Consider the following 26,669-nt stretch of genomic DNA (forward strand, 5'->3'; position numbering starts at 1 on the left):
GTATGTCACTGTGGGGTGGGCTTTGAGGTTTCAGAAGTCTAAACCCAGACCCAGCGGTTCTCACTCTTCCTGCTGCTTGCGGATCCAGAACTCTCAGCTCCTTCTCCAGCACCAGGTCTGCCTGCTGCTGCCTTGCTCCTCAATGATGACAATGGGCTGAACCTCTGAAACTGTAAGCCAGCCCCAACTGAACTCCTTTTATGAGAGCTGCCTTGGTCACGGTGTCTCTTCACAGCAATAGAACCGTGACCAAACCAGTTTGGTCCTCACGTACCTGTTGCCTGCAAAGGTCACCAGGTCAGAATGGGAGTCAACAAAGAGACATCCTAGTGTTTTAGGATTTGGGTGGCAACACGAGCTGTTGCCAGGAAGCACTGCTTCCCCCATGAAGATCTGGGAAGACAAGTGATTCCAGGCAGACATGGGAGCAGGAATAAGGGGGATCTGAATGCATGAGCAGAGCAGGTTGTAACTATTGCTGCTGCTTTGCTGTGGCCACTTAACCCCGAGAAGTCTGTGTCACCTCTTGGTGTAACCGGATCTGTGATTACTCACCCATCACCCGGTGTCTGAGGAGACCGTGGTCTTCTTTCTGCAAACTCACGGCCACGTCGGTGGCCAGTGAGCTCTACGTGCTTCAGATGTCTGGAGAATGTGCCTGTTTGGTGTTTCCTGACAGGTGGTCAGTGAGGTAGACATGAGTGGTGTTTGTTAGCTGTACAAGCCATGTTGGAACGGGCTGAACCAACCTGTTATGCGCAAACTCACCAACAGTAGATATTGAGTGAGTCCAAGCCGATCTTTTGTGTTCATGTGTAATCTTGAAGGCAGCAAAGCAGAGGTAGATTTTAGAGATTTGCAGGCTGAGCCAGGCTTCAGGGAAGGAGTGTGGAGAAACAGAATGAGGGAGGGAGAGTGATCTGGGCGGAGAGCCAACAGGATGAGGTGATGGTAGACGGCAAGCCACTCTGGAGTGCACAGCATGGCTGAGTGGAGCCCGCTCGGAGATCTAGCCACAGAGAATATTTTATGCTCCTCTGAGAGAAATTAATTCTGGATGTGGTGATTATTTTTCCTGTGCTGACTTTGGATTCACCATTGAAGGGTTAGTCCTTACAGCGACTGCCTTACAGGAAGGAAGATGAACTGTCTGTACACCTTGCTAAGATAGTGTGGGGGAGCATGGAGGAGTGCTGTAAACAACACTCTAGCGACCTAGAGGGCCAGCAGCCCACCAGCAGATGCCAGTAAGAGTTCTGAACAAGGACAGGGAGTTTTAGCATCACATTCCCATTTAAGATCATCTCAAGGGGGTTTCTCTTAAAAGGCAGTACAAACTTCACAAAATGCATTTAGTTCATCAAGTAGCCGACTGCACATCTGAGCTAGTCTCACCGTGCATACAATGGTGTGCTGGGAGATTATCTGCTACCAATGGGGTTTACACAATAATCCTAAGTGTGACTAGACCCTTGTCCTGTTATGTACAACCAAAGCTGATATAGAAACAAGCATTGCATCAACTTGTTTCATGGTGTGAATGTTAGTTTGGGAACATAATGTTTCTCATTTTTACACTAACCAACCTGATTTAACATTTATCATGCAAAGTAATTTTAAATCCACATTGTTTCTTTTTCACTGAAGGATCTGACATTTCCAAAATTATTTTTGAAAAGTTTACATGATAATGCCAGGCACAAAGTGCATGCTCGTGTTGTGTCTCATGGGAAGCAGACCTTTCCATGTGTGCACGTGGATGCACTTGTGCATGTAAGCCTTTCATGTGTGCACATGGATGCAGGTGTGAGTGAAAGCCTTTCCATGTGTGCATGGGGATGCAGGTGTGAATGTATGCCTTTCCGTGTGTGCCTGGGGATTCAGGTGTGAATGTATGCCTTTCCATGTGTGCCTGGGGATGCAGGTGTGAATGTATGCCTTTCCGTGTGTGCCTGGGGATGCAGGTGTGAATGTATGCCTTTCCGTGTGTGCCTGGGGATGCAGGTGTGAATGTATGCCAATGTGTGCTGGGATGCAGGTGTGAATGTTTGCCTTTCCGTGTGTGCCTTGGGATGTAGGTGTGAATATATGCCTTTCGGTGTGTGCATGGGGATGCAGGTGTGAATGTATGCCTTTCCGTGTGTGCCTGGGGATGCAGGTGTGAATGTATGCCTTTCCATGTGTGCATGAGGATGCAGGTATGTATGCACTCGCATAATTCTGGTGATTAGATCTAAGACATGTCTGAACATAAGCAGGCCTGTGAGACTCTGGAAGAGGATTACCTGCTTCTCCCTTGGTGTCATGTGACTAAGCCTGGTGAAGAAGATAATATGTCTGAGAACAAACACTTTGATGCAGAATTGTGGCTTTGAGGGAGGTGGAGACACATAGAAGCTGGGAGGAGCAGAAGCCCAGAACCTAGTTGTGTCCGTGCTTGTTGAGTGTTCCGTTTTCTTGCCCTGTGGTCCCAAAACATGCGTCCAGCTCAGGCAACTGTTGTGTTTGGTGTCCCCACGCCCTTCCTTAGGGAAGACTTACTCTTTTGCTTTCTTCCCCACCCACCAGACTTGGCTCCAACATCTCATCTCTACCCACAAAGTCAGAGGAGCCTCATGGTAATTTCAACCAGAGCCGTGAAACTATTTATTTTTACAAAGCAGTGTTAGGTTTCAGTCAGAAAAATAAAAAGAATTACCCACAATAACACACAGTTTTTAATCAAGTGTTCTCAGCCTCCTTCCATGAAAAGAAACAAGAGAAAATGCCAACGTATAAAAATAAGTAGGACCAAGTCAGGGAGCTTCAAGAAGGGTGTTAAAGGCATTAGCTTCTAGCCCCTTGTAAGGAGGTGTCTTGCGGATCCCTTGGCTCAAGTTGGACATCAAGGGACAGAAAATGACAAAAGGAGCTCCATGCAAAAGCCTGGCTTATTAAACAGCTTGCTGAACACAAAGGATAAAATTTGATGATCTGTGACTGCACCAGGCATGGACCACCTAGTTAGCATCGTGTCTGCCTTTGATTAGCTTGCCTGGGAGAAGTGACCTCCTGTGCCCCAAGTAGATGTGGCAGACAGAAATCTAAACATCACCCAAAGCAGCGAAGTCCTGGGTATTAACCTTCCACAAATATTTATTGAATATCTGGCAGCCTAGACATGTCTCTCCTGGAGGAGCTGACAGAAGAGAGAGGGATGTGCACAGCCACAGTTTATTTTCTCAAGCTGTATGCTAAAGAACAAAGAGCTGGGAGCTTTGTAGATTCTGGCTTAGAGTCCTCCGGATGAGCTCGGAGAAGTGATGGCATTCACAGGAGGCTTAAGAAGTAAAGGGAAGTGAGGCAGGGAGGCAGAGTGGGGACAGTAGGAGTCGTGACAGCGTGGATGGAGTATCAGCCTGGAGGCAGCAAGTTGATGGGAAGATTAAAAAGTGACGTTTGGGTGCTACTGTGAAGGAGTCCAGATGCCCAGTTCACACATTAGGGATTTATTCTATGACTGTTATGAAATCATGGAGTCATCCGTTCAGAGGACCTACTGTGTGCTAAGCATTCTGTCAGCCTCTGAAAATTAAAAGGGAAAAACAACAGCAACAACAGCCTTCCCTGAGGGGCATCCCAGTCTAGTGGGGTGAAGGACAGCAGGGTCTCCTAGAGAAGAGCTCTGAAGTTTAACGAGAGAGTGCTCAGGGCTAGGGCGGTGGCTCTGAATAAAGCCCTCCCTGTATCAGCATCAGGATCTGGGCTCAAGTCCGTAGCATGTATGTAAAAGCCAGGCATAGCAGTGTGCACTCCTAACTCCAGCAGAGGGTGGGCTCAGAGAGGGGAGGGCTCGCTAGTCAACTAGTCCAGATCAGTCAATGAGCTCCAAGCTCAGTACAAGACGCCACCTCAAAGAATAACACAGAGTCTCTATTGAGGAAGACATTTTGATGTCAACTTTGGTTTCCACACATGTGCTTGCATGGGTGAGTGCACATGTACAAACATGCACATACCACACACATACACACATATCACACGCACACATGCATTACACCACATATGTAACATATGTAAGCACACACATAATGGACACACTCTCACACCTATAACATATATATGCATGTAACATGCATGTACATAGTATGTGCACATGCATATAGTATGCGCATATAATATACATGTTATTTAAGTTAAAGATTTCAAAATGAGAGCATGTAATACAGAGAAGCACAGGAAATGGTATCCTCAGCACTGTTCTTTCTCCTAACGAGCTTTGACTGGTTTCGGCTGAAGGACTAAGTGATGATAACAGAGAGAGTTGTCAGTAGCCAAGGACACTTAAACATCAAACGCCTTGAAGATGAGATGAAATGGAGAGCTAATGGAGTGAATCTAGGCGTGGCCTGGGCAAGAGACAGTTCCTGGAGGCGGGGGTGGGGGGGGTGGGGTCTGCATTGAGCTCATATCTTGTAGACGATCTCAGCGTCTCTGCTTGTGACACAACTCTTCCTCTGCTACTGTCAGGCATCTGTGTGGTGAGGTGTGTGTAGGGGAAACTAAGTAATTAGCCTAGAGCAAAACGTGTCCACAAAACCTCACACATGTACTCATATGCATGTACACACGCATTCACACACCTCACACGCGTACATACACACACACACATTCACACACGTACATTCACACATAAACACACACATACGCACACAGTGGAATGTTACATAATGGTGAGAAAGAATGAGATCCCGTAATTGACAGGAAGGCAGTGGCAATGGAGGAGGCATCACAGGCTCTCATGTCTCCTCTCATCTGTAGTGTCCAGGCTGGAGCATGGACACAAGCAGGGGGTCGTCAAGATTGTAAAAGCGTAGCGGGGGGCCTAAGGAAGAGTAATGAAGTAGTGAGTTGGATCAACACGCGGTACATGTTTGTGCAGAGATGTTGTCATGGAACTCACACACTATTCACACAATTCACACACACTAGTAAGAGATAAAAACGTGATTCCCATTTGTGCTTCCAGGACCTCATAACTCTGCATCTAAAGGTGCACTGAAAACAAAGAGAAGCACAGGGCTGGTGTGATGGAAAAGTGGGCAAATAAATGTGCTTGCTGAGGACCTGAATTTATTCCTGGAACCCACACTGTGGAAGGAGGAAACAGATTTCCTCCAGCTGTCCTCTGATCTCCAAAGACATGCTATAGCATGTGTGCACACATGCCTATACACGTACAGGCACACACACTCTCACACAGAGACACCATACTAATAAATAAATGAATGCAATTTTAAAAACTGAATGCATGTTCACACAAAGCCTTGAACACCAGGGTCCATAACAGTGCCACGTTGGAATCGACAGGTGGCTGTATGAGTGAATTGTAGAGTATCCATGCAACAGTGATTAATCAACGAACTGTAGTCTAGCCGTGCAAAGTAATATTCCTCAGCACTAAGGAAGATTTCATTGCTGCCATCTGCAACAGAGTTGCTGAATCTCAAAAGCTAAAACCATACTACTACAGCAAAACAAACAAAACTCCAAACAAACATCAAAACGAAAACAAAGAACAAGAAAGCCCAGACAAAAACCAGTACACATCATACAAGTCCACCATGTCTATGGCAGTGTGGAAAAGGCAAAGAAACAATGACAAAGATGGGAGAGTATAGATAGTTGTTTCAACTGGCCAGAGGTGGTGGGGGCCTGGGAGAAGGGACATGAGTGAGATGGGGACGTTCTAGCTTTAGCTGTGGTGGTGACTATGCCTAGAGTCACCAGGACTCACTTTGGTGGAGGCATGGAGCTTTGGCTGAAGCTGGTTTTCCAAAAGCGCACCAGGATGGCTTCTGAAACTGTTACCCACTTACCCCAAATGCCCTGAACTGTTACCCACTTACCCCAGATGTCCTCGTTGTGAGCAGGGCAGGACCACTGTGGGGTGGGGAGCCTTCATCAGAAACTGAAGCATTGTGGGTAACTTCTGAGTTTGGCAGTGTGTGTCAGGGCCTGAATGTGTCCACTGAACCCTAATATCTCAGCAGGTGGCTATATTTGGTCCCAAAGTCTTTAAGAAGGTGATTGGTTACAAGAATACCTGATAGGTACTGGCCTCGCCCTAACTGACAGATGTCTTCGAAAGAAGCCGTTAGGACACAAGATGAGACCAGAGATGAGTGTACAGTAGCTAGGCCATACAGGCATATGAGGAGGAGGACGCATACAAGGTAGGGATGGGGTCTCAGATGAAGCCTACTGTACCAATACCTGAATTGTGGACTCCTGGCCTCTCTAACTTTGGAAAGTATGTCTGTTGTTTAAGCCTCTTGACCTGTTTCTCATTAGGGCATCCTTAACTAATGCATGTGGAATGGATGAGAGGAGTCAACAGGCCAGATGAATCCTTTAGCTGATATAATTAGAAATTAGTCAAGGGCTCCTGACGATTTATTTCTTACCAGACCTCAACCAAGGGGCTATGTGCATGATCACGGCTGATTCCTTTAAGCATGTGCCTTAGGAGGCCCAGGTGGCAAAGAATGCAAATGAGCTGATCTTAAGCCCAGGAGGCAGTCTAGACCACAGGGGATCTGCCTTCTCAACAGCACCTGCTTATGTCCAGGGGGTTGCATCTAAGTGGGGCTTGTATCTCTAGACAAAAACCTGGGGAAACGACAGCCTACTTTCCACACTTAACCATCTTTGTTTATCTTCTTGGGAACTTGGTTGAAGAACGGATCCCTGAGGGAGCACACACCCTTGTCACATAGATTGCAAATCCTGCTCTGATACAGAGAAGACCATGAACACTAGCTTGACAGTGCCGTGTTTGAGTCAAATGAGGAGCTCCCTGAACTTGACACCACACCAAGTCCTGTAATATCAAACACATTTGAATTTCCTGATGATGAATTAGAGACACACACAGGCACACTGTATTTGAAAACTCTGAAACAATGTTTTTCAAGCTCACACCATCAAAACCCACTTTTACTCTCCATCTTTTGACTCCTGTGTAGGAATTTATAAAATTACATGGGACATATGCCAGGAAACGCTGCAGAAAATGGAAGAAGTTGATTAGGTTGCTGCTGTCTGGAACCTGGAAGGTCCCTGGTGCATTGATGTCACCTATGTGAAAATGAACGAAGATAGGCTTTATGTTCATTTCAGATCGACTCAATAATTTTCTATCTCTCAGAGTAGAGAGGCACATTCAAATGGAGATGTAGTTTCCACTTGTAGAGTTAATTTTGCACAGCATAAATTTCCAATTTATATTCATAATTTGTCCATTTGCAGATGCAAAATGTGCTGGCCAAGTGATCCCTTGGAAAAGCAGTCAGGCGTTGGCAAGATAAACCGTGCTGGGCACCTTAGCCACTGCAGCTCCCTGGCTGGCTTACAGAGGGAGGATGGAGCTGGGCAGTGCACTCTTCCCTGACACTAAAGGTAACTTCTAGGGATTACTTTAAGGTCAAACCGAAGACCATTAGAAGAATATTGATCTCAGTAGCAAGTGCTTGCCCAGCATGGCTAAGGCCCTGGCTTTGATCCTCTGCCTTTCAAACGTACAAGAAACTTAAAGTGTTAGCGTGATAAACTCTGGGAGATAACAGAAATATTTGTCTTTGTTCTTTCTAAGACATAGTCTTGCTGTGTAGCCCCAGCTGGACTTGAGTTCCCCATCCTCCTGACTCTGCTTCCAAATCCTGGGATGACGGGCATACCCACCATGTCCCCTCCTGGCTAATAATTTCTTAAAGAATGGCAGAAACGTGTTTTGTGTCAAGCCATTTTGTCAAAATACTAAAAGTATTAACAGCATAGCCAGGATAACATGCTGGTTCTAGCATTTTGGTTGTCTTTCTTTTTTTAGTTGAAAATTATGTTTTTATACTATATATTCTGATCATGGTTTCCACTCCCACATTTTCTGAAGGAGAAGGTGACATATTTTCTTCTGTGGAAGGTGCTAGCAATGCCACCTTGTTGAAGGAGCTTAAATAGCTCCATGATTTGTGTTTGCATTTTTTTTTTTTTTTTGGGTTTTTTTGAGACAGGGTTTGTCGGTGTAGCTTTGGAGCCTATCCTGGCACTTGCTCTGGAGACCAGGCTGGCCTCGAACTCACAGAGATCCACCTGCCGCTTCCTCCTGAGTGCTGGGATTAAAGGTGTGCACCAACACCCGGCTGTGTTTGTATTTTTTAATAATTCTTTTTTAATTTAATTTAATGTGTGTGTGTGTGTGTGTGTGTGTGTGTGTGTGGTGGGAACTGAACCCAGAGCCTCAGCAAGAGGAGCAGGGGTCTTTTAACTACTAAGCCATCCCCCTAGCTCATGTATTTGTATTTTTTAATTTTAAGATTAATTCATTATACTCATTAATTAGATCCCATGAGTGGCTTTTGAAAAAACGTGTATATGAAGTCAATAAAGGAGCAAGGTTGTATTGACTTGAACACAAATGTTTCATAAAAGTTCAAATGTAAATTCTTGCTGTCCCTTTCTTTCTTGTGTCTACTTATGTCTGTATTACTTATTCCAACTGAAAACAGACAAAATTTGGTGTTCAGAGCTACAGGCAACTGAAGTGTACTCAGAATTCCCAGCTCGCGTAGGACTAAGCCAGGTAAAACCCTGGATGTGATGTGAGGGAGTTTATCAGGAAACAAGAGGAGAAAGATCACTACTGAAAATTGGCGGTGTGATTATGACTGACACCTGTGCACCTTAGAGCACTTTGGAGCCAGCTCAACAGGGCGGAGGGGAGTGGGAAGAAGCCAGGGGAGAAAGTTCCTCACAGCCGGTGCTCCAGGAGTGGATTCTGAAGGGCGGGACTGGCTTCCCTGCTGCTCATAAAGATGGTGCTGCACCTAAGCCAGCAAGAGCACAGGGAAATTTGCTTTGATTTTACACAGTAGACATAAAAGCCATTTTTAAAAATGTGGCCTGAAGCTGGATAGATGGCTTGGTGGTTAAGAGCTGTTTTTGTTCTTGCAAAGGACCAGTTCATTGCCAATGTGCATGTAACTCCAGTTCTGGGGGGTCTGGTGCCCTCTTCTGATTTTTGCTAGCATGCCTGCATGCCTGTGGTGTACATATGTTCGTGTAGGCAAAACATTCATACATATAACAAAAATAACAAAAGCTAAAAAAAAAAATGCTTAAAGTAGCTGGGAGGACTGGTTGCCTTTGGATGCTACCTGAAGAAAGAAGAACAATTAGCAGTCTGGCCTCGGTTCTAGTTATAACTGGAGTTTTTCAAGGGGCTCATTAATTTTTAAAAAACACTTACTATATTGCCTGTGCTGAAATGTGTGTAATTACAGCTACTATCTTGTGGTCTCTGGTTGTTAAAGCATCATGTCATTACTGTAGGCAATCCATTTCAGAGCCACCTTGAGTCCTCACCAGAACAATGCTGGGTGCTTTAAAAGAACACCTAGGCCCGGATCCCCTCCCTGCCAGAATAACAGAGCAAAGCACAAATGTCAGGGTTGGTAGGCACTGTGCTGGCCTCTGTGCTTTCTAAAGATTTCCCCACCCACTCCTGTGACTGATTTCCCATAATTCTTACTCCTCAAGACTTACTCCATGTAGCTGGGCATTGTACCTAATAACACATTTATTTGAGATACACTTCATTAAAACACATTACTTTTTTAAAAAAGAAAAAAGAAAGATAGTAAGGATATGCTTGGCTGACTCACAGGGGGAAAAATTCCTCAAATATTCCAGTAATTACCCTCACGGATTTTGACTAAATCAATTAAAAAAAAAAAACTGGAGTCTTATATGTTAATGAGACATAAATCTATGTAAATTATATGACTGCATAATTAGCACCTCAAGATTCTTTTGGTAACTTCCTCTTAAAATGTAGCTATAAGCCTGGCAGTCCCCTCAACCTGCCTGCAGAGAAGGGTGCTTGCCAATTAGAGTGTCTTTTTCCTAACTCAGTTGATTTTAACAGCCTGTGGATAAAAAAGGGAAAAAATGGTAATGTCCTCATTAGCAGTAATATGTTCATGCAGGAAAAGAATTAACAAGAATTCACACCGATGAAGGAGAGAGAATGTGGAATGGACCTACAGTATGGTGGCTCTTCCGTGGGATGCAGTACCAGGCCATCGCTTAAAGCAACAAAGGAGTTTTGGCATCTAATCTATTTGATCTTAACCCAAAATGGTGTCATTTTAATTCTAAATGTAGCATTCGTTTGCATCTATAGTGATTCAAGAAAAACACCTTACTGTCCATGAGAATGATTGCCTTTCTTTGTGCTGCAGTTCTGCCAGATGGATGTACTTCCAGGCGAGGTCGCTCAGTTCTGACCCTGAGTCACCAAAAGAGGTACTGAATTACTCCAAATACTATTTGGCAAGATGCAGGCTTTCTATTTGGATCATATTTTCCCCAGCTATTTTTGAAAGTTAGAAAAATTCATGCAACTAATTCTCAGGTTTAACTGGCTGTGATGTTACTTGTCAGCTGAGAACAATTGCAGAACCCACCCAAACTCTTGATACCAAGAATCTCCCTGAATTGGTCAGTTCAGTTTTAAATTATGATGTTCTGTGGAAGATTGAAGGTTAATTAGGAAGCTCACCTGGAAGAAATCCCAGAGTTCAGAGGACACAGTTAATCCAACTTTCAAAGAGTATGAAACGGCAACTAGGTAATCAGAAGGAAATAGAAAGTAAATGATTATAAAACGACACCATGTTTCCCCTTTGTAATCTAGTCTGGGTTCTTTTCAAGTGTTCCTGTTATCTTTTCAATGTTTAAGATGAAAAGAGAAGACAATTGGGTGGAAAACACACTCAATTAGCTAAATTAAAATCCTGACACCTGTTCCATAGCTGAAGACTGTGTTCACCCAGAGCCTGGACGCAGCTGCCAACACATGCCTCAGAACAAAACAAATGTTACCCTTTATTGTTTTGTTCCCCTTGTCTGTCTCTTTTATCATCTATCTATCTATCTATCTGTCTGTCTGTCTGTCTGTCTGTCTGTCTGTCTGTCTGTCTGTCTATCTATCTATCTATCATCTGTCTATCTACCTATCTATCACCTATATATCTATCATCTATCTATCACTCATCTATCTGTCATCTATCTGCCTACCTATGTATCCATCCAATCATCAATCATAGACTTTGTTTCACCCTAAAAGTGAAGGAAAGAAGGGAAACATTAATTATGATGGAAATGGAGTCTACCCAAGAACCCTTGAACAATGTTGCTTTAAAGAGCCCACTAAGCAAACCCGAATCAACCGATCACTAAGAATTATAGAGGAGGCTTCCATTGAAAATGGTAGAAGGGAAATAGAGGTCTCTGTCTTTTTCTCAGAGTTCCCTGAAATTTGTCCAAAAGATATTTTGAAAAGGGCACTCAGTAGCCTGGAAATGGTAAAGAATACTGAGGAGCAAGAAGCAGGCACCTGATTTTCAGCTTCCTGTCACTCCCTGAGATAATCTTTAAAGAATGAAAGCTGTAATTTGGTTTATAGTTCCAGAGTTTTCAATCCCTTGGTTGTTTTGTGGCTGTATTGGCATAGAACATGGATGTGAACACATGGCAGAGAAAGTTGCCCATGTGGAGTCCAAACTGAGGGAGGGATTGAACAGCAACATCAACTTCAAAGGCACCTGACAGTGACCTACCCCTTCCTACAGGCCTGCTCAATTAAGGTTCCATTACTTCCAGGTGACTCACTGACAGGGACCAAGTCTTCCAGCACTGGCCTTTGGGAGACGGTGGATTCTAAGCTGTAACAGGTTGGGATTCTACTGAAGGAGAGAGATTAAAGCTCAAAACCTAACGTACTGTCAAGGTCAACTCTTGAGGCCAACTGAGTATAAATGGTAGAATTGATCCTCAAAACTGCTCTCAGACACACAGAGAGCTCATCACTAAATAGATTAAAACCTTGTCTCGGATTCAGAAGACATTGTGGGAAAATTCTGATTGCAGATCATTCACCTATGTATTGATTCAACGATTTCAGTTCCTAGCACATGCCAGGCACTATTTTAGGCATTAGTAATTAATGAAAAACTATAACAAACAACCCTCCCCCCATTTTCTGGGACTTACATGCAGGCATGGTGTTAATCAACCAATTAATAGGATCTGATACGTCACCCAGAAAAAAAACATGATATGGAGAGAAATGTACTAGAGGACATAGTAAGAGGGCGTATAGAAAGATTAGAACTATACACGGAGAGTAGGAGAGAATTTTCTGAGCTCCAAATAAACTGAGGAACAACTCTTACATATCTAGAGAATAATGTCCAAAGAGTCAGAGGAGCACAAGCACATGTCCTGGGGTGCCACAGTGCTTGGAGCAGGATGTAGCCTGTGATGTGGAGAGCAGGTAATAAACAGTATTAGTATTTCGGAGTCTAGATGAGGTAAGTGTTGTGGGATATTATTTTAACTATGTAAAGATGTGTTACTTTTGTTTATGCTGCGGAATATTACTTTAACTGTGTAAAGGCGTGTTACATTTGTTTATGCCACATTTGCGTGCCCATGTAAGGATGTTTAATTACGGATAGATGTGTTGCATCTGTTTCACAATGCCTGCCTAAGGCACCTGATTGGTCTGATAGTCTGAAAGAGAGCTGAATGGTCAATAGCTAGGCACAAGAGGTGATAGTCAGGGCAGGCAAGCAAAGAGAATAAGCAGGAGGGGTAATCTAGGCAAGAGATAAGGAGGAGCAAACAAGGGAGAGAGGAACCGCTCCCAGGGTCAGAAGCCAGCCAGAAGCAGCAAAAGTAAGAAGTACACAAGGAAAGACAAAAGGAATTATTGAAGATAGAAGGAATTCCCTCTGAATTATGACTGTCAACATTGTCAGCGGCATCGATGCCATTCCCAAGAAGTCTGTAGAGACTGACCACGTTTGCAGCAGACGCTTGGCTGCACTCCAGCATTCATGGCAGCTATGTTGGCTAGGGTGGACATCACCTGGCAGACCATTGCTCCAGTATAAAGTCATGTAATTGGTGATTTTGAATTCAGGGTTCTGTCTTCCTCTGGTTACTGGAGGATCTCGGGTTCCCTCTAAGGTTGATAATCTCTTTAAGAATGGACTCAGAAATAAACTCAAGGACAATTATATTGAAGGGACCAGCCTCCCATTTTGGCAGCCATGACAGACTAACATGCGCTCACCTGACCTTGCTGGGCCTGCTCTGGTCACTAGGAGGTCAGATGCCCTCCTTGTGACAAGGAACCAATCAGAAGGTAGCTGGCGGGGCTGTGCTTTATGGCTCTGGGGTGTGCTTTATGACAAGTGCACAACAGTGACGTGCAGAGCATAGCAACCCCCCCCCCCCGGGAGGGACTATGGGCCATAACAACCAGTTGACCAATCAACACAGGACAGGGCGTCCAAGCCTGGAAGTGCACCAATCCTGAGACTATGTGTACCCCTCGACACTCCCCTTACACTGCTCTATAAGATCCCTGTCTTGTGGTTTCTCAGGGTCTTTCTCCAACCATCTGCCATGGTGGATGGATGAAGGGCCAAAGCTAATGGGGTTAGCTCATTAAACAACTGCAATTAAATACTCTTTGCTTTTGTATGGAGATGGGCCTCTTGGTGATTTGGGGGTTCATAATTTGGGCACAACAATATCACAGTCAGAGAGAGAGAGAGAGAGAGAGAGAGAGAGAGAGAGAGATGGAGAGAGACAGAGACAGTGACTGAGACAGAGAGAAAAGACCCAACAGGATGCACAAGCTGTAAATATTGGTAGCTGCTATGAGACCGAAAGAGAAAGCCAGGGCTGTTTGAGTTGCAGTTCAAGATAACTGGTGTGTTCAGCAATGGAGATCTGGAACACGGCTGTAGACGGAAGAGGCGTGGGGATTCAGAGAGAGGGAGAAAGCCCAGGGCGTGAGAGACAGCATTACCTTGGCCACTCTCCAAACAAAGAAGCAAAGAGAAGGAAATGAAAAACACGCTTCTTGGCAGGCTGTGGTCTGATTAGAAGGCACTGGGGTCTTGTGTTCTAGGACTAATGTCTGCACCACACCGGGGACATATGGTTAAAAACAGAGACCATGTGGCTTGGTAGAGGACTAATGACTGCACCAGGGACATGTGGTTAGAAACAGAGACCATGTGGCTTGGTGGAGAAGAGTTCCTGAGAGAGGGGGTGGCTTGGTGAGCTGAGAAGAGGGGACCCAAACACAGATCCCGAGTGCATAGCCCTTCATAGGACCTTTTCATCGCACCCGTCCTGGAGACAGCCCTGTGTGTCTTGTGACATGAAGCCCAGCTGAGGAAAGGCTTCCAGTCTTCCTCTGTAAGTGGGCTGCTTTCAGATGCAAGTCTTGAGTCTCTTCTCTCCTCCCATAATGTGCCCTTAAAAGTGCCAGAAAACGGTATTACGGAAGTCTGACATCTGAACCTGTCTCCTTTTCATAATGCGGAAACCGGTGATCCTGGTGGCTTGTCATCTCTGCAGAAGGGTTGCTGGAGGTGAAACAAGAGCACCTCATGTGTTGGGGGTTACAGGGTTTTGTTTTGGCTGAGTGGGGTGCCTGGTGCCTGCAATGCCAACACTGAAGAGGCTGCAGCAGGATTCCCATGAGTGCTAGTTCATCCTAGATAATGAAAGGTAGCCCTGCCTCCAAATGAAAACAAAGTGTTCCTCTGGATTTTTCCCTGTAAGGAACAATGTGGTTTGTCTACAATAAAACTAGAGGTGAAGTGAGAGACACCAAAGAAATCGGGTTAAGAAGACAGGGCTTCCGGAAGCCCACCAGCCTACCACATACATGCCGGGTAGGACTGGACGTCCAATGCCTGCCTGAATGACAACAAACACTGGATCTGTTTTCTCAACACACGGGCATGACTGGGTGATCTCAAGGTCAGCACCCTTTCACAATCATGCATCAAAAACCAGAGGAGGGGAGTTTTGAAACAGGATCTTGTTACAGTGCCTTGTGTAGACCACAACTTGTGATCCTCCTGCCTCAGCCTACAGAGAGAGGTACAGAGTAAAGCCATCTTTCCCAACTTAAAATAAAACTCAAAGACAGCATTGTTTTCATGACCTTTAATCAACGGCATTTAAATAGTGAAGATAGAACATTTTTATACTTGAGGAAAAACGCGCTTCGGTCTAGGAGCCCCAAATTATTGAGGCTAGGTGGTACAATGTTATTTCAGACTGCTGGAGTGTTTCAAATAAAGTTCAGAACCTATGCTGTGAAAAAACCACAGGGCAGCTTTTGTGATCTCTCCGGTGACTTGTCCAGACTCCTCTCATATGTTACTGACCGGTGTCACTAATGATGTTGATGTCACTGTAACACCTGAAGCCTTGGCTAAATTTAACCTGTCTTGTGGAGAACGGAAGCTTCTGGCAGGGCCATGCTGAGGTCAGCTGGAATCTCTGCAGATGTTGTTGCTAGGTTCCTCATCTCCAAAGATCTCTGGGCAGCTGAAACCTCGGGTGATGAGTATCTAAGTTCTCATGCCACTGTTTGGCCTCTAATAGTCCCCAGAAGGGTCTTTGTTCTAGAATTGACCAGCAGCTAATGTGATCTCAAAGAAACTGGAACACTGGAGAAAGGGGACCATGTGAGTGCATTGCACCACGGATAAACCTTACTGCTCCCTTTTTACTGCCTCCCGCTTGACTGTCTAGTAGGTTAATTGGTTGGTTGGTGACATGAGCATATCTGGCTCATGACTGTGGGCCTGAGGATGCAGTCATTACAGGAATACTCTCATCTTGCAGATATAAAACCTTAAGATTGACTTGCTTGCCGCTGAATGCCTGTTTTCTTTGTTAATATTGGGTGCTTATTCATTTACAATTCCATGTAATTTCCATACACGCTCCACAAAATGTACTTCCAGAGATTCTTTGATGGATGGGAGTTATGTGGATGATATTTTTACCTCTGGGGAAAGAGCCTCTTGATCATCAGACACCTGATACAATCCTAGTTCTACTTTCCTGGTGGCTCACAGAGTGCCTACGAAGTATATTAGCCTGTGGGAACGAACGGTGACCTGGGAATATAAGAGACTCTGTGCCCAACCTAATGTCACACACATGAGAGTTGTTCTGACTCTGACAAAGAAGGGTGGTTTAGAAGCTCTGGTGCGGGGCCTGACATATGTGGGTGCTTGATACGTAACTCCAGTTACCATCCAGCCCAGTTCAGAGAACACACATGAGAATGACAGCCAGTGTCTACATAGCAGACTCCAGGATGAGCTGACCATTCCCTGTGCCCAAAAATTGAAATAAAAGCAGTCTTCGCTGAATCTCAAATCCCTGTGTTCTCTTGCCCTTGGGAGTTTACTCTACAAATAGAAAGAGTCTGGTTCCTGGACACTAACTAATGGAATCTTTATATACCTGTCTGGAGAGGGAGCCCCCATGCACTTTGGTGGATGTGTGTTTAAGAACAGCAAAAGCAAGCTTGCAGAGCAGAGAAGGGAGGGCAGACTGGTGTGGTGGCTCTTCATACCTCCTGAGCAGGGTGTGGTGGTCTAAGAGACTAAATGGAATTTGGAGACTCCCTAGATTCAAGTCATAAACAGTTGGGGTTCAAACTCAAACCAGAAAGAGAGAAGGGGCTATTTTGACCCTCTTTTTGTATCATTTCATTTTTCATTTAATAAGATCCATATGGAAGCCAAGTCACAAAGCAATGGAGAGATTTTTAAAAACAAACCTATATCCCAAAGCCATCTGCCATGCGCTGGATTTATGAAAGCTGCTGTTCCCAAACAGCTCCGTCTTTGCTTCCATTGCTCCATTTTATTCTAGAAATACGCTCTGGGCCAAAGCGACTCTGTCTCCCATACAAATGGAAAACTTGAAAGAGAAACTGCCAGCCATGGCTTCCTTTATGTTCTCAGGCAAAACAAACAAATGAAAAATCAAAGTGCTGGAGTTTGCAGGAAGAGTCCCTGAGGGGAACCCTGGCATCCTTGCATTTGCATGTATATAGACTTGTGTAGGGTTCACAGCTCAGTCTTAGCTCTCCCCGTTCAGGGAAACAGATGGTAAAGAACTTGACTTGTCTGTTTCGTAGCCAACCCTGTTGCTCTGCTAGACATTAGCTCTGTCTCTCACCAATTAAGCATTTACTTCTTAGTTCAGGATTTGGCAGAGAAGGACTCTGATAGGTGGCAGAGAGGGGGCTCCAGTCTCTTGCTAATGTTAGCCATTTCACCATTGTGAGAACCTTTGTGGAAGTCCTTTGATTGCGAATGGCTCAATTTAATTAGGATGGATTTTGTTTAAAATAACTTCTGCTCAATTTGTTTTTCTTCTTTCTTCCTTGCTCCCCCCAACTTGACCAAGAGGAAAACTAATTCATCTGGATGATCTATTTTCTAGGCCAATCTCTGTCTATTTATGCAAATTGGTCTTTCTTCAGTCTCTCTAAAGTTTTTTAAAAGAAGCAGGAAACATTATGCCGAGAAAAAACACAAAACTTGTTCATGAAGCATCTCCAAGAATCTGACAGTTTTTGCTCCAAGTTTCTAAATTATGTTTCAAAATCTTAGAACCGTTTTCCCATTTTATCTCAGCCTTTCACTGGAGACCCTGGGTACCTCTATCTTTGCTTGAGCAGCAGATTCAAAATGTCAACTCCAGTTAATTCCATCTTAAATAAAGGATTCTAACTTAAATCAGAGTCTTCCAAATCTTTACATCTGTCAGCCCAAACCATGGCTCTCTCTTGACCGACCCTAGATGTCCATCAGTCTTCCCTAGACTCATCATGCTATTACTGACCCCAGGAGACTCTTTCAAGTTCCATTACCCTTTAAGTCAACTGAAATTCAGAGGTCATCGGGACTTGGTTCAAATTGTTAACATTTGCTGCTGGTGTGTATTTCACATGGAAATAAAATATACTATCATCAACAGATCAAATATACCACTGCCAACAGACCAAATACAACCTCACTCTTAGACCGATATACCACCACCCTCAGGCCAAATACACCACCACCAACAGACCAAATCCATTGTGTCAATACATGGGCTGTCCTCCTGGTGTGAAGCTGGGAGAACAGTGAGAGTCAGAGAGACCTGGGGTCTGATAAGGCACCAGAAGGGGACCTAGGACCTGAAGACCTTGGAGGCAGCGGGGGTTTGTGGGACCCAGCTGTGGGGACCGGGGCTCTCTGCTTTGGGTAGAACTCCTGCAAGCCTGTTTGGAGTGGAGACGAAGCTTCCATCTGTTGGAAATATTTCCACACGGAGTGTAAGCATCCTCGAGTTTCCTCCTGGCTCCTCTAGTGTTTACTTAGCACAGATGGCCAATTTGGGATGCTAAGAAAATATTATTTTCTTATGGGAGGACTTAGGTTCTTACTAAAAGCTTTTGTTCATTCTGTGTGAGGTTCCCAAACACGCACAGGCTTTTGATTCTAAGAAAGCTCCTCTCACATACGTGTGAAAGTAAGATGATCACAGATGATCCATGGGTGCCTTGCTTCATTTTCTATGTATCTGGAATGCACTAGGAGAGGGAATTATTCCATTATAGGATGTAATGGTATCAAGCCATGTAACAAAAATGTTGAAATAAGAAAGAAAACCCCACCCACAATCTCAAGTTACTAACATGAACCCTCTTATTCTAGTCTGTTCTTTCCTAGTATGTGTCACAGGGACAGAATCCTAGTGTTTTCCTTTGACGCTCGCTTGGTGTTGCTATGACTCTGTTTTTGTACTCAGGTCTGGTGTCATCATTTTAAATTGATTCAGGAATCCCCATGCAGTTTTCCACAACAGCTATACTAAACTACAAAGGTTCCCTTTCCTCCACAGACACCCAGTGTTTAATAACAGACATTCTGAGTGCTGAGCTGGTTTTACCCATTTAAACCACGTTGCTCTTATGTATTTAGGGCAATTTCCCCCAATAGAAAATATCTCCTCTTACCCCATAGGTTTTCTTTTCAGCCCATTTCTTTCTCCCTTGTTAACAGAAGCTTTTAAGTCTAAGCTAAACCCATTTTTTTTGCCCTTTGTTTTTATCACCTGTGCAAGCAGGGTCATATCCAAAGAGTCCTTGACAATCCAGTGTGATGGAACGCTCTCCCTGTTTTCTTCCAGCCATTCATAAGTTCAGGTCCTCCATTTAAGTCTTACTCCGTTCTGAGTCAATGTTTCTCCATCATGTGTTGGGATACAGGAACACTCTCCTGCATGTAGACATGCAATATTTCTGGCACCGTTTTCTGAAGAGACTGTTTCTTCCTGAGTGTGTGTTACTGTATCTTGTTGACCAGCAATGGACTGCAGATGTGTGCTCTGGGCTCTTTTCTACCTACCTGTGTCTTCTGCTTTGATTGCTGTAGGGTCATAGTAGATCTTAACGCAGGAAGTGTGTAGCCTCCAACTTGGCTCATTTTTTTGCTAAGATTGTTTTTCCTATCCAGGCTTCTTAGTGATTCCCAAAGAACTTTAGGGTTACTTTCTGTTTCTGTGAAAGAAAAAAAAATCATTGGATTTTTCTGTAGAAATTGCATCAAGCCTATCCATCACTTTAAGTAGTATGTATATTTTAACAAGATAAATTCTTCCAATCCATGGCCATCAGACTCCTTCCCATTTGCTTGCATCCTCTTCAGTTTCTTTCAGCACTGTTTTGTAGTGCTCAGTGTGAGTTGCTTATCTCCCTTTGTCTGACTTCTGTCACTGCTGTAAATGGATCTGTGTTTCTTTAGTTGTTTTCCTGAATCATTTATAGTTAGTGTACTACTAAGTTTTTAACATTGCCTTTGTATCTTACAACTTTGGACTGGCTCTAATGCTATGTTTTTAAGTTGTCAGGGAATTCCTGCATGTTGAGAAAAAGAGCTTGACTAGGTAGATTCAAACCCAGTATTGATTTTTCTCATTATGAGTCAAATGTCCCTAGGCAAGTTTCTTCAGCTTTATGCCCCCAAGTTTCTTTATCTGTACAGTAAAATCTGTACAGACACAATTGAATAACTTAGTAAATGTGACTGGCACTGTAACAGCTACTCAACTAATGCTAGTCCCCACCCCTTCTCCAATCACCAGTCAGAAAAGCTCCAAGAGTATGGGGTATGTGTCCTGACTAGGCCAGAAGAGGAAGAAGAAACTGATGATGGATGCTAAAAAGTCTAGGATTTTAATGAGCTTGAGTTTTTTATTTGCCCAGTCTTTTAGAAGTCTCAAAACTCACAAGAGGTTCTGACAATATAAGAAGAAGTAAATTGATCAAATGGGAGACAACCAAAAAAAGGTCATGTCAGCTGAAATAAGGCGTAAGTCAGTGAGATACGTTCAAATGCCTGACCCTCCAGACACGGTGGTGATGTGCCTAGGGCTCAGCCATACTTAACACACAGTAGGTGCACATAAATACATGTGGAATTAGTGGATGGGGAGTCACTGTGTTGACAGCTGCACCTTAGATTGTAGGCCTGCAGCTGTCCTCAGAGAGTCTCAGGCCAACTTTGAAGAGGGTCAGGTTCATCCACACCAAGAAAATGTTCATGAGCTCTGCCTTCCTTTCAGCAGCTTGCTTTCAGCTGACTGCCTGCAGGGACCCCAAGTGCCCCACGCTGGTGCTTTCCCAAGATATGCGTCTTCTACATGTAGTAGGCCTTTGGGTCTTCCCTCTGCCCTCTCTTCTCTACTCCTACCCTTCTCGCTCTCCTCTCCCCTCCCCTCCCCTCCTCTCCTCTCTTCTTTTCTCCCCACCCCATAATTCTCCCCTCTTAACTAATTTACCAGTCTGTCAGCACAATACCTCTACCCTCCATGATCTTACTTGGAAATCCAACTACCTGAATCAACCTCACACTCTATGGCTTACAATGACCTAGTACAACTTTCCTCCCGTGGCTTTTCAGTACCTGGGAAATGACAGGGGGAGCATAATTTGGAGGTTACAGCTTCCCATTTGATGGGAACCAACCCACCTTTCAACAGCTTTTATTTTGCTGATAGCAGCATTATCAGCCCTGCTCTCCACAGCAGAGGCAATGACAGATGGAGAATATAAAAACAATGGGATGATTTTTACAGACTCCTAAAACATTGCTTTAAAACAAGAGGCAACATAAACATTTACCCAGAGACAGCAACGGTTTCTTCAGCATCCATTGCTCTGCGCTCCACACAGAGCAATGCCAGCCCTGCATCTCCAGCATTCCAGCTGTTTTCAAACAGCCAGCAGCCTATTTATTCATTGCCTTTGGGAGAAATGTAACCAGATGTTAAGGAGCAATGCTTTGCCCCTAGGAGTCATTCAAGGAAAATGTGAGGTCCCTTTGTCTAGTGGTTGAGACAACTCATTGTGCTGAAATGGATCCGTTGTGGTCGCTCCGGATGGCTAAGTTATGCCCCAGACATTCATTTGTCATTGGTTTGGTCCTGAGGACAGATTAGATTAATGGCAGTAGAGACCTAGGAATGGAATGGTTCAGGCAACCTTAACGGCATTGCTTCCCTGGAGTTTGAATCTTTGCAGAATGGTTAAGGGTGAGGGATCCATGGTCAGCATAGCACCAAGTAAGTTCAGCCATTTGATTCAGACCCTTCATGCTTTCGAAGGATAGCCTTGATTTGGGTGGTGGGCTCTCTAGGATCCTTTGATGTTTGACACAATTGTATGTCCGGTATCTGTTTCTCCTGTCAGGACTTTGATTTTTCAGCTGAGAAGTGAGCAACACACAAGCTATTCTTCCTTGCTGGCGTGTGATCAAGCTAAGGAGAAAAGGCCACACTCCACAGCCATGCTGGCTTGTCTCTGTTTCTTTCCCCAAGGTAATTTGTTCACGCTGGCACACTTTGTCCTGGCTGAGTCTTTGAATGGCTGGCTGTGTCACCCTCAGGCTGGAACTTAGCTATTTTGACCTTGTAGAAAGTGTATTTTGTCCCCGACCCAACTCCATGACTTAGAGGAGAGCAAGATCCCTATGAGTGTAGAGCAAAACCCTGCTCATTTCCTTCTCTGTGCTTGCCTCTGTTTGAAACTGGCTGGCTGGCTCCGAGTGAAGTGCTCACTCCCCTGTTGGTAACAACTGGAGACAGTGTACATGGATGGCATTTTGCCCCCATCCAGCTGGGGTGAACTCCATGCTGCAATGGGCCTGGAGAAGAGCTGGCATTCAGAGTGCTGCCAGCTCTGTTGGATTTATGATGGGATAGTTGCTCATGGATTCTGACTGGAGTGGCTGTGGAAACTTGGATTGGTTTGTTCATATTTTAGATCCAGGGTATATTTGGTGAAGGAAGAAAGGGGTGAGGAAGAAGGAATTCTCACACTCTCATTGATACTTCTGCAAGAGTCTCTCTCTCTCTCTCTCTCTCTCTCTCTCTCTCTCTCTCTCTCTCTCTCTTTCTCTCTCTCTCTCTCTCTCTCTCTCTCTCTCTCTCTGTGTGTGTGTGTGTATGTGTGTGTGTGTGGAGTATGTATGGGTGAGTTGCTTGCCTACACACACACAGAGGTCAGAGGAGAAGATCAGCTGTCCTGCTCTATTACTCTCCACCTTATTCCCATGAGATAGGGTTTCTCACTGAAGCTGGTACTACCCTGGCCTCCATAAGACCCCAGATTTTTATGTGGGTACTGGGGATCTGAACCCAGGTTCTCAAGGCTGTGCAGCAAGTGCCCTCACACTCCGAGTCATCTTCCTCGCCCAGAGTCATGATTTCAAAATAAAACCCTGACCATATAAACTACCCAGATAAGCACACGTGATCATTTTCCATCACCCAAGAAAGCGAGTTTGACATTTACTTCACCCCTCACACAGCTCTCCCTGCTTCTGCTTCTATGCGTAAAGCTTGTGTCTGCCCAGAGGATCTCTTCTCCAGTTTCCCTTCTGAGAAGTCTTCATTCTCCACCCGATGTCCATTTAAACAGCAGCTCTTCTTTGTAGTCAACCTGCTTTCCAGAGGTATAGGCAAAGGTTCCTAACCTGGGCTTTCATAGAAAAGGCGATGAGCAGAAACATGGAGACCTCATCAGACAACACTGCAAAGCACAGCCTCTTGTTAGATGTGCTCACAGACACATTTCCCAAACAGCCCATGAACAAACCAGCCAGGACACCATGGAGGAGAAGACCAAGGAAATACCTCTTGGCCACCCAGCAAGTGAGAGGCAGGCTCAGGCAAGCTCAGCAGCATCTTGACCCATCACTGCACTCTGCTTTTGGAGACTTTGATAAGGTATTTATTAACCCCATGCCCCCCCCCAGTTTGCTGCACTATGCCCTCTCCCTCTTTTTATTTTCCAAGAGCATATAATGGCTGCCTGACCTCCAACCTAGGAAAAACTAAGTCAGACTTTAAAAGACAACATGAAATATTCAATCTTAATGTCGAAAATTTCATCGCTTGGACTAATTTTATTTTCTTTGCCACCCAAGCAGTTTTCTCTACTCTGGCCTGCTCTGGTTATTATCTACAAGCAGCTGGTGTGAAGGGACTCATGAGAAATAATATTGAATCTAAGATGAAATTATAAATTGTGTGCCCCCCACCTCCCTGGAGGAGAGCAGGGACTGACTTGAAGGGGAGGGGTCAGAGAGCCTTATTATGTGGTCCAGTAGCTCGTAAGTGGAGCCCTATCCGCGGTGATGGCAGTATTAGGAGGTGGGGTGCTTCTGTCTGAGAGAGACCCTTCAAGTTATCTTGCCCCTGTCTGCATGAGGACATAACAAAAGACTCCATCAATGCGGGGCAAGCTGTCGCCAAATGCCAAGCCTGCTGGCACCTTCTTCTTGGACTGAGAAGTCCAAGAAGAGAGAAATAAGTCAGAGTGCCCCAAGTCCAGCCAGTGTGATAATTCTGTCACTCCAGGCTTAATAGACTCAGACAGTCCTTGGTGCTCAGCCACTTCCCCTTTGGCGTTATTATGTTTTTGCAGGCCCTGGGGATTGAAACCAGGATTCAGGACAGCAGACAGCTGGCACCTCCACCCGACTCTCCTTTAGCAGAGATCTCTCGCCAACCACAAGTTCTCTGCCCTGCCGATTTTAAACATAACCTCAGAGTCACTCCCAAGAAAGCCATATTAATCAACGAGAACTGAAATTCTAAATCAGAAACATTTCCCACATTTGCCAGAAGCAAAGCATGGGACAGAGTTCTCCAATAGGGAAGTGGTGAAAACGGTTGCTGCAGCCCTTGTGAGGCCCGTGTGCACTGCCCTTGGACCCTCAGTGCACACTTGCAGGGCATCCAGCTGCAACCTGAGAGTCTTCTGCAGCGAAGGGACACGGTTTTCTGTTTCCATACAACTGGCTAGAAATGCTGAGGAGTTGACAGTAAGTAGCTGAATGTTGGTGGGTGAAAACCCCTGATGGGGGATGTTCTTCTGTATATATACTTCTCTTATTGGTTGATGACTAAAACACTGAGTGTCCAGTAGCCAGGCAGGAAGGATAGGCAGGGTTACCAGATGAGGAGTATGCTGGGGAGAGGAGCCAGAGGACCCGGGAGAGATGCCATGCTGCCCACGGAGTAACATGCTAGATTATGGGTAAGCCACAGCCTTGTGGCAACACATAGATTAATTGAAATGGGTTAATAATTAAGACAGAGTTAGCCAATAAGAAGCCTAAGCCATCAGCCAACAATTTAATAATTAATATGTCTCTGTGTGCTGGGGCTAAAGGATGGTGGGACCTGGCAGTACAGAAACTTTCCTCTGCATACCCCAGCTTCCTCATCCCTTAGACATCAGCTGTTCACTGGAACTCCAGGATGAAGTGTGCACCAGCCACTTGACAATGAAGTTTTGTCTGGTCTTTTCTCTGCCTTACTTCTCTACTTCCCTCTTGTTTTCTGCGGATCTTCTACCTAACTCCTCACACACGGAGCTCCAGGGTCAACTTCTGGGAGAACCCAAACTAAGTTACCTGTGTAGTAGTAACATTTTCTCATAGCTGTGTCCAATTCCTGATCAGGAAAACCTTACTGGAAGAAGGAATGCTTTCGGCCCACACTTTGAGTGGATCCAGTTCATCATGGCAGAGCAGGCATGGGAGCAAACAGCTCTGTGGTGGCAGGAGCTTGCTCACAGGCTTCCTCACCTCACCTCAGCTCTATGGAGCAGGTAGCAGAGATGGGGCAAGAAACATCACTGGGGCAGTAAACCTGACGGCCTATCTCTCTGAGGCACGCCTCACTGTCCAGAGCCACCACAGCCTCCCCAGACAGTGCCAGCAGATGGGGAGCAAGTGTTGAAATCCATGAGCCTATAGGAAGATTTTGTGTTCAAACCATAACAGACTCGATATTCTCTAGGCATGCCTGTTGAGAGTGTGTGCTTCTGTAGGAGGTGTGAGGAGAGGCCAGTGATGCAGGAGGGTGAGAACTAGATGGCCTGACACAAAGTAACGAAGACAGAGGAAGTGGTTTCTTCAAGAAGGTGGTTCTGTTGGAGTCACAGGAACATGAAGAAGCAGTTGAAGAGCAGAGAGGAAAATGCAGAGGGAAGGACATCCAAGCTGCTAAATCATAACCACCTGGGAAACTGCAAATCAGATTGACTCAGACATCCCTCATCTGTAAGGGCTTCTTTATGCTATGCTCTTTATTCTAGGAGAATCTGCATATCTCCTGGCTTTCTGACAGATGTATGCAGTATCTTGGAAAAAATATTAATAAAGAACCCGCTATTCAAAGCCTTGAGTTCCGAATAGCAAGAGGCCCATTCTCTCCTTGGCTCTGGAAATCTGAGTATTTCCTATGAACACCTTGAGGAAAGCACTAGAAACACATTGCTGCCAACCGTGTTCCTGATGTCATTATTTACTTGTGTAGAGAGCACATAGATCAAAATAGACCGGCAACCGAAATAAGATTATTTTTATTTGCCACATTAAGCAAGCTATTGTCCTCGCCCTGAAAGAGATTACATAGGCCCAAACAGTTACCCAAAGTCACTGAAATCTTTTGACATGAAATGCCAGAACCTTTTAGTAGATGCTATACTGAGACCAGGGATAAGGGGAGTAATGAAAACCAATCCTATAAGACTTAACTTGTCCACTTCTATTTTTCTCCTCTTGACTGCTAGAAAGAAGAACAGGTATCATGCTGAAAGTAAAGATGGAGAAAACACTGGAACTCTGATTTTTTAAAATGTACTTCATTGGAAATTTTATTAAAAATTATTCTCTGATAATTTCATCCATGTTTACAATGAAAAATATCATACAAGCTTCCCTTTCCTTCCTTTAACTCACCCCAAACATATCCTCCACCCAACGCTGTGTCTTTTTCTTTATCTATATCCTACTAAGTCCAACCAGTGCTGCCCCTATGAGGACGGATGCAGAGCCAGTCACTGGGACATGCCACACCCCCAAAGAAGAGTGGGCTTTCTCTACCAGCAGTTAGCAACTTCCAGTAGCCCCTCAGTTAAGGGTGGGGCCAGGACAGCCCCTCCTCCATCCTTGCTGGAATTTAGGCTGCTGGAGCCTTTCTGTACAAGGAACCACAGATGTTGTGAGTTCATGAGCGCAGCAGCTGTGTCGTGTCCAGAGGACAGCATTCCATGGCTTCCTCCCAGTCCTCCGGCTGCTACACTCTTCCCACCTCCTCTTCTGCAAACAGTTATGTTCCTCTCTGATCCCAGCAGTGTCTGTTCGCCCTGACTGCAACTCTATTCT

At 44.8% G+C, this 26,669-nt stretch overlaps 1 long non-coding RNA gene across 3 annotated transcripts; it reads left to right on the forward strand.

The window, feature by feature from the left end:
* Nucleotides 1-26,187, forward strand: LOC113833615. Of its 3 annotated transcripts, XR_004768780.1 has the most exons (7): nucleotides 3-172; nucleotides 7,291-7,440; nucleotides 10,281-10,344; nucleotides 21,680-21,807; nucleotides 23,074-23,217; nucleotides 23,918-24,317; nucleotides 24,960-26,187. It is a non-coding gene; the product is annotated as an uncharacterized LOC113833615 (long non-coding RNA). The 3 variants fall into 3 exon arrangements; XR_003481695.2 differs by having other exon boundaries at nucleotides 2-172; nucleotides 23,918-26,187; XR_004768779.1 differs by lacking the exon at nucleotides 21,680-21,807 and having other exon boundaries at nucleotides 1-172; nucleotides 23,918-26,187.
* The last annotated feature ends 482 nt before the right edge of the window (nucleotides 26,188-26,669 follow it).

Source organism: Cricetulus griseus, chromosome 2 (genome assembly GCF_003668045.3).
Source record: "Cricetulus griseus strain 17A/GY chromosome 2, alternate assembly CriGri-PICRH-1.0, whole genome shotgun sequence".
Classification (NCBI taxonomy): Eukaryota; Metazoa; Chordata; class Mammalia; order Rodentia; family Cricetidae; genus Cricetulus; species Cricetulus griseus.